The following is an 8459-nucleotide window of genomic DNA, read 5'->3' as shown; positions in this document are numbered from 1 at the left end:
TGTTCTGCTTATCAGCTAAACATTAGGAAAGTTCCTTTTTGTCTCAATACCTGCTGTGATAGACAAGTTTGTTAATTGCACTGGTGAATGGAGCTCGGGTATATGAGGTTCATTATTAGGCTCGTGTGATTTAACCTCGGACATTTGAGTTGGACTGAGGTTCCTGATTAGGCTTGTGTGATTTAACCTTGGGCATTTGAGTTTGACCGGCAAAGGAGCGAACCTGAACAGATTTCAAGTGATCAATAAGAGATATTTGAAACACTCTTAAGTGACCCATGCTCGAGTTTGACCTCAAGCTTGACATTAGGTCGTTAAGGTTAGTAATTAGGGTTTGTGCTTGTTATCAATTCAGCTGTGAGTTTGGCTTGATCTTGAGTTTGAATGCTTCTAAATTTCTACAGTTTTTTAGACAATCTAGTTTTTATTTTCAAAGTAGCCTAAAAGTCTCAAATGTTCAAGATCTTAGTTCTGCTTAGCAAAAATTTATTTTGACCTGGGCCGGTCTGATATAGGTGTACTTCCTTGCTTTGGGCTTATTTCAAACTTTGTAACAACTAAAGTTTAGGCATTGTGCATGCAGCATGAACATGAAGAGAGTCATTAAAAACATCTCTTCCCAGAATCTGATCTGCCCATCCTGAAAGACTATATATTTTATTCTTTGTACTTTAAAAATAAGGCATTCTTTTCTTTCCTTTTTTTTTTTTTTTTTCTCGTCATCTTTTCAATTTGTAAAAATTATGAATGCAGTTGTTATTTACCAATAGAGATACTGCTCTTTGGTTTTCTTCATTTTAAACTATAAATGAACAACATTTACCTTGCTTTCTTTTCCTTTCTTTAATGCATTCAATTCAAAAACACCCACTGGAAGATGAAAATGAGGGTTTGAGAACTAATGGTTCTTATAAAAGGTTTTCATAGATGGGTCGTTGGTTGTCCCTTGTTGCAAGTTATCCAACATTTTATTAAGACTTGTTTTCTGCTTCCAAGCGTTGAACAACAGAACTTTTCATAATTATCCTTCAGTTTGAATGAAAGTTATCGCTACAAGGATTACGGTAAACAGTCTGCAGCACTTCTCCACCAGCCTTAACTAGTACAATCTTCCGAGACTCGGAATCCATGCATAATAATTTAAGCTTGGTTTCTTCTTAGCCTGAACTTGGATAATACCTTCGTTGAAGTCTTCATGGTTCACCTGGAAAGCACCGGATGAATGGTTGTTTAGTAAAAAGAGAAGAAAAACGAAAACATGTGGCCAAACGCTAACTCCAAGATTTCAAAATATATTCACACAAGTGAAGTAGATGTCAGATGTGTAGTCAGCTATGTTAAATGAAAACCGCACAAAAATCCATGGTGCTTAAAATTTTTATATGCTCCTATCAGATAGTGGAACTTCATGCTCGCACACTATTGAGATCATACTTCCTGAATAAAATGAAGTTTATACACAATAAAAAAAAAAAAAAATTCTCCATCTACGTTTCACCAAATTTTCAACACATGGCATGATGCTTATAATGATGAATAAATCAATCTACTTCATAAGTGTTTTAAACCTCGTCAATTAATATAATGCAAGGTTCTTGAAATTGAGTTTCTATGCTGGATCAGTAAGGAGGTCTGGAGAGATCAGATTGAGAATCTTTAGATCCACAGAATGAGATGAATAATATCTAAAAACACAAAGTATATGATGAACAAACCTAAACCTCATGAAAAAAATACAAATGAGAGAGAAAGACCTGAGTGGCATCGCGGTGAAGAGCTAGGATGCCAGCCTCCGCACAAACAGCTTTCAACTGTGCCCCATTAAAATCATCGGTGGAACGAGCAAGCTCCTCAAAATTAACATCTGGGTGAACAGTCATCTTTCTAGAGTGGATCTACAATCCCAGTGCAAATTATTCAATAAGAGTTCATCAATCATGAGAAATGAGATACTTTAAACTTTATAAAAGCACACACCTGCAAAATTCGAGCTCTGGCTTCTTCAGTGGGATGAGGAAACTCAATTTTACGATCCAATCGACCAGATTGCATGAGTGCAGGATCCAAAATATCAGCTCTATTGGTTGCAGCTATCACCTGCAGTTCACCAGAATACGAATTACCAACTCAGATAATAAATTAAGTGAACTGAAATTTTATTAGTTATGTAATGCCACATTTGTAAAGACCTTTATCCATTCATCACTACTAAATCCATCAAGCTGATTGAGTAACTCCAACATTGTTCATTGAACCTCTCTATCCCCACTGACTTCACTGTATTGAAACAAAGAATTACAATCAATTAGTCCCATTATGACACAATTAACCTCTTTAAGTATTCAATCCCAAATTCAGAAATTGCATACCTGTCGAATCGCTTTGTGCCTATAGCATCAATTTCATCTATAAAAATAATGCAAGGAGATTTCTCCTTCACAAGCTGAACAGCATCACGAACAAGTTTTGCTCCATCCCCAATGAACATCTATGAGCAGTACAAGTACTATTACTTCTTCAATCGTAAAAAAATATTTACTATTGAAAATAAATCAGTGCACACTTGAATAAAGAGCATACCTGTACAAGTTGGGGACCTGCTAGCTTAAGAAAAGTAGCATTGGTTTGGGCTGCACATGCACGGGCCATCAAAGTCTTCCCAGTCCCGGGAGGTCCATACAGAAGCACCCCTTTGGGAGGACGAATTCCTAGTTTCTGGAACCGTTCCTTGTGTGTCATCGGCAAAACAATAGCCTCAACTAGTTCTTGGCTCTATCAAAATGAGAATGAACTCCGAGTTAAAATTAATATATCAGCTAGACAAATATTAGAAAGTTGTATTCAGAGCATAAGAAACTTGCCTGCTTCTCAAGACCTCCAATATGGTTGTAGTCCTCTGTTGGTTTTTCATCTATCTCCATAGCCTTGACTCAAATCACCAGGCTTTAGCTTATCAGGATCAACCAAACCAACCACGGGCAGAAAAATTGTCTGTCTGCAATTAAGATGGAAGAATGGTGTTTCAAACCAACAGGTCTGTGGCCTAGCGGTACCAAGCCCCTACCTCCCATAGGGAGGTCAAGAGTTCGAACCGCAGTGGAGGCATCAAGATCAAGTTTGAGGGTTTTCAATTTGTCAACTTAATAGCATGAACAGAATATAATTGACAAATGATATTAGGAGCAATCAGGATTTGAGTGTAATCATTGGCATACAAACTCAAATTTGCATATAAAATAGAACCTCTTTATACATATCTTTAGAAAATTAAAGTCTAAAAAATCAATAATTTGGACATAAAATAAGAGCTGCTCTGAAGATGATTCAACTTGGCATATAATCCAAAGAAGATGAAAACAAAAAAGAAATTTATATAATATTTGTATTTGAAAAAAGACACATAGATGCATAAGAACATGATGATTTACCTGGCGTGTAGACGTTTTCAATACAACACATTTACCCTTCCTTTGTGAATCAAGATCAATATTAGCACCATCGTCCTCAGCCTCATCCTCTGGATTCATTTCCAAAATCTAAAGACAGAAAATTTGCAGCGAATGAGCAGAACAATATCTACAGTAAACATGTGTTTAGACTCATTAATAACTTAATAGGTTTATTTTCTTTATTTTTTTTTTACCTTTTTCTCCATTTTTCTGGTTTCATAACCATTAATTGATATAGAATATTTAAAATATAATAGAAAAAGGAAAACAATAAAATATTCGGGTACCATTAGAATGACAGGTAGAGGCCTACGTAAGATTGCATGGGAAAGTTGAATTGCATGATTATGTGCTACGCATAAAAACCTACACCACCATTTATTACCTCCACAACGTTGCCGACCAAATAGGGAAGCTGCTTGTTGAGTTTTATTTTCTCTTGATTCTCCTTTATGTTTTCCTTGAAGGAATCCAATTCAAGATTGGATCTTTGCAACTCTTCCTTCAAACCACAATAGATTCACACAGAGAGATTGTCAAATTTAAATAAAATTTGAAAAACTAAATGAAATCCACAGAAAATGAGAGAGAGGTTTCACCTTGAGCACTCGATTCTCAGTATCTAGAAGTCCAGAAGCCCTACTAACATCATCTGTCGACATACAACCAAGCTGATCCTCGCTGTCCTCAACCATGGGAGTCGCCATGTAAGTGCAGATAATGAAGAACTCCTGTTTGCGAACAACTTTCTGTGAGAGAAAGAGCGAAGAACCGAAGGAAAGAAAACAAATCCAAATCCCTAACTTGAGAGAGAGAGAGAGAGTAGTTTGTGTGATATATGGAGCGAAAGCTAAGCAATTTGAAGGATCGAAGGAGTAATCTGATATTTATAGGAATCCTAATACCGTAGAAAAGAAAACTTAGTAGTCCATTATTCCCTTTTTTTTATTTCATGTCTTAATTATTTTTATTTCATGTCTTAAATTAATTGTCTTCTTCAAATAGTCAAAATAAATAAATTTTAATTTTTTTAAAAATTTCAAACTTTATAATTACATATATTTAAATTATAAGAGACAAATTGATAATTTTAAAATATTAAATTATATTAAATGCATGTCTTTTAAAAACTTTAATTTTTAAATATGTATTTTAATGTGGAACGGTGGGAGTAATATTTAGCTTCCCTTTTTAACTATTTTGGCCCAAATTTGCCAAATTGGGTATATTTCAATGGGCTTGCCTGAAATTTGGCCCAAAAAAACTGAATCGCAAAATGGGTTGCCATTTTTGGCGACCGCGGGCTCACTTTTGGAAGGCTGAGAGACGCTGCAGGACCTGTTTGGCTGAGAAATATGCCCAAACTTAGGTACCGAAAAAAATTATTTTAAATTATTATTTAATTTCTTTTATTTAATAATAGATACCATTATATTGATTAATTTCTTTTTAATATAGCCATTTTAAATATAGTAAAAAAAAATTTTAATTAAATATTAAAATATTAATATTTTTAGAGAACAAAAATACAACATTAAAATAGATAACTAAAATTTGAAGAATCCAACTGAATTGATTAAGTTTTCGTAAATTGTAGCTCATCATGTGTTGTTTTACTTGTTTTTCGGACTCTATTCTACAAAAGAGGCACTCATAAAACAAACTTAAGATAAATTTACCATAATTTGAAACCAAAGACAAACTCAAGATCGAATGCACAAGAAAGGAATGCAAAAAAAAACATACGTTATTATAACATCAAAAGTAACTAAAAACAAGTTTAAGAAAAAGACAAAAAGAAACATAAAGATATTTTTTATATATAAAAAGAGCATACTTCCCTTTTAGTACATCAATACCTTTTATAACTTTTAAAAATAGATAAAATTTAAAAGCGTTTCTGTTAATCTAAAAGCAAAATATTAATTACCGAACAAATAAACAATAAAAATCTTAATTTGAAAGACTTTAAGAATTAAAAAAAAAAAAAAAAAAAAAAGGAACATGAAGAAATTATATATAAAAGCCGAAATACAAATATTTTGGAATCAATATTATTTTACAAAAACAATTAAAAATTTTCTTCCATTAAACTTCTAACAATTAAATTTGGAGTCAATATTTTTTTGAAAAAACAATAAAACAAAATACATGTCAATTAAAAAAACATATCCTAGAATTTATTTTTTTATAAAAAGCAATCAGCAATACACGTCAATTAAACAATTAATTATTTTAAAAGGTGTTTAGCGTGTAAGAGAGTAACCTTGAGGAATTTCGTGTATCATACTGCTTAACTCATATTGGGCACAATTCGGGCTAGGTTATGACCATAACTCATATTGGGTACAATTCGGTCTGGGTTATGACCCAACCTAACCTAATTTTGGGTTGAGGTTGGGTTAGGATTGGAATGAGTTGACCCTACATGTATTTAGAGTAAACCCCGAAAAATTTTGTGTAGAATAGGATTATTATTTTAATAGATAACTTATTTTATTATGAGAAATCCTGTGTAGAGTAAAGGCTGAGTAATTTTTGGTAAATAAAATTATTATTTTAATTGACAACTTATTTTATTATTTTATTTTATTTGTAAATAAGATTTCCCCTCAAGGTGAGGAAGACATGTTTGATGATTTAAAGAGTAAGAGTTACTCCAAAACTGTTCTTAGGCCTCAATAAAATGTTTTTGGAAGGAATCAACATGGAGAAAGTCATGAAGTCATCAACATGAAGTTGAAAGAATTATATTGAGTCGAGAAAAATTGAGTTGAACCGAAGAACTTTAGGGATTTGGTTTTTTGTTTTGAGAGACAAACAACTCCAGCAGCCCAATCCAAATTTGAGTAGGACAATCAACTACAGCAGCCCAAGCCGACGATTTGTGTCTATTGGGAAGACCCAGCCTACCAAAAGTGGGCCAACATTTTTGGATGGAGGAATGGGTCGCCAAAACCGGCGACCCATATGGTGATTGTGGGCCTGCCAAGCGCGGGCCCGCTTGTTTTTTTCTTTTCTTTTCTTTTTTTTTTTTTTTTTAATTTTTGTGGTCCAAAACACTGTAGCCTAAGCCCAGTTTTTTTTTTTTTCTCCCTCAACATATTTGAACCAAAGAGGCACTATTTGGCTAACACAAACAGTGTCTTAAAGACTTTTTTGGGCAAAAAAAAGTTTTTTAAAAAATGGAGAAAAGTGGATTTTTTTCCCTTTTAAAATTGCATTGTTTTAATTTTTATAATCCATAATAAATATTGTATTGTTTAAATTTTTTTTATGATATAGCCGTTAGGAAAAAGTAAAAAATGTATATTAAAATTTTAAAAATATTAATATTTTTTGAGAATAAAAATACATCATTGGAGTACATTTGGAGACTCCAAAACACTGACGTGACTCTTGAAAATGTTGACATGGTAAATTGGGAGACTCAAATTTTGGAGACTCCATTGGAGTTGCTCGAGCATCTCCAATGCATTTCTAAAACTTGGCTCTCCAAATTTGCTCCATTAGTATTTTTCAAGAGCCATATCAACGTTTTGGACTCTTCATATTTTCGTTGTCACAAATGCTCCAATAGTGTGTTTTCGCTATCCAAAAATTGCAATATTTTAATATTCTTTAATTTTTTAATAAATTGATTTTTTGTTTTTACTTTTTCCTAAAGGCTATATCATATTAAATAATGCAATATTTATTATGAATTAGAAAAAAAAAAAACAAAATAAAACAAAATAATACCATTATTAAAATAAACTAGGAAAAAAGAACAACCATATACAAATATTTTTTTTAAAAGAACAATCATATACAATTTTTTTTTTTTATAAAAGAACATTCATATACAATTTTTTTTTTTCTATTTAAAAGCATTTTTCTCCTTTTTTTAATTTTTACCCTTTTTTTGCCCAAAAAAGCCTTAAAGGCACAGTTTGTGTCAACCAAATAGTGGCTTAACAGCTCTTTGGTTCAGTTGTATTAAGGGGGAAAAAAAGAAGGAAAAGAAAAAATAAAAAAACAACCAAAAAAAACTGAATTCTAGAAAAAAAAATTTCTTAGCCAAACATTCACTTAACCGAATTCTAGGCTAAGGGCTACAGGGATTTGGGCTAAAAAATAAAAAAAATAAAAATAAAAAAAAAAAAGAAAAAAGAAAAAAAAAGTATCTGAGCCCGTGCAAGGTAGGCCCGCGATTGTCAACTGGGTCGCCATCGTACTATAACATAATCTAGTCGCTTCACACAATAACATGTAAAATAATTATAAACGTCAACATGACGTGATCACTTCAACAAGTAGCATGTAAAACAGTTATAACAATCTATTATAATACAATACATTGTGATCGCTTCACACAATAATAATGAACCAATCATAGTTATTCAATGCAGTACAACACACATGAAGTACACAAGCTCGATCACCTCCATATGTTAGGTTTTTCTTAAGCAACATAGAAAATATATGAACCTAGTGTCCATGTATAAAAACTCAAAAAAAACTACATAAACGGGGGGTAGTATAGGACTGATGTCAATGTTTACAGGAAGGACATGATAGAATAGAAGTGGTCATGTCCGCCATAAACCATGGGGGGGTTGAAGAGGTGGAGGTGGGCAAGTGCTGCAAGTAAAGTAAAGGGTAAAGCGAGAATCATATCTACCTAGGGACTCACCATTCATGCACTCCTAATAGCAAACACATTTCTTCACTTTCATTTCCATTGACACCAACCACCTCTACACACCACCATCTTCTTAATCAAGAACCCCGCGTCCAACACGCAACCCTGTCCTCCTCTTTTCTGCTCCCTCCTCTCTCTCTCTCTCTCTATATATATATATATATATTTATATATTATATGCAAGCCTCTTCTTCTCCTCGCACCATCTAATCTTTCACTGCCATTATTTCTCTGCTCCAAACTCTTTAATTAATTGGTGTATTTTTCAAACTTGGGGATGATGTGATTTCTTGAGGTTAAGTTTATTTTAAATTAAATGGACGTGA

At 32.9% G+C, this 8459-nt stretch overlaps 1 pseudogene; it reads right to left on the bottom strand.

Moving 5' to 3' along the window:
• Window positions 1–1574: 1574 nt before the first annotated feature.
• Window positions 1575–4276, bottom strand: LOC132299651 (26S proteasome regulatory subunit 6A homolog A-like; annotated as a pseudogene).
• Window positions 4277–8459: the final 4183 nt, after the last annotated feature.

The sequence above is a fragment of the Cornus florida genome, unplaced genomic scaffold, assembly GCF_030987335.1.
Source record: "Cornus florida cultivar Cherokee Brave unplaced genomic scaffold, ASM3098733v1 CherokeeBrave_3.0.0_Hap2_Chr03, whole genome shotgun sequence".
NCBI classification, from domain to species: Eukaryota; Viridiplantae; Streptophyta; class Magnoliopsida; order Cornales; family Cornaceae; genus Cornus; species Cornus florida.
The sequence above is the reverse complement of the archived record's forward strand: the minus strand, read 5'-3'. Positions and strand labels throughout refer to the sequence as shown.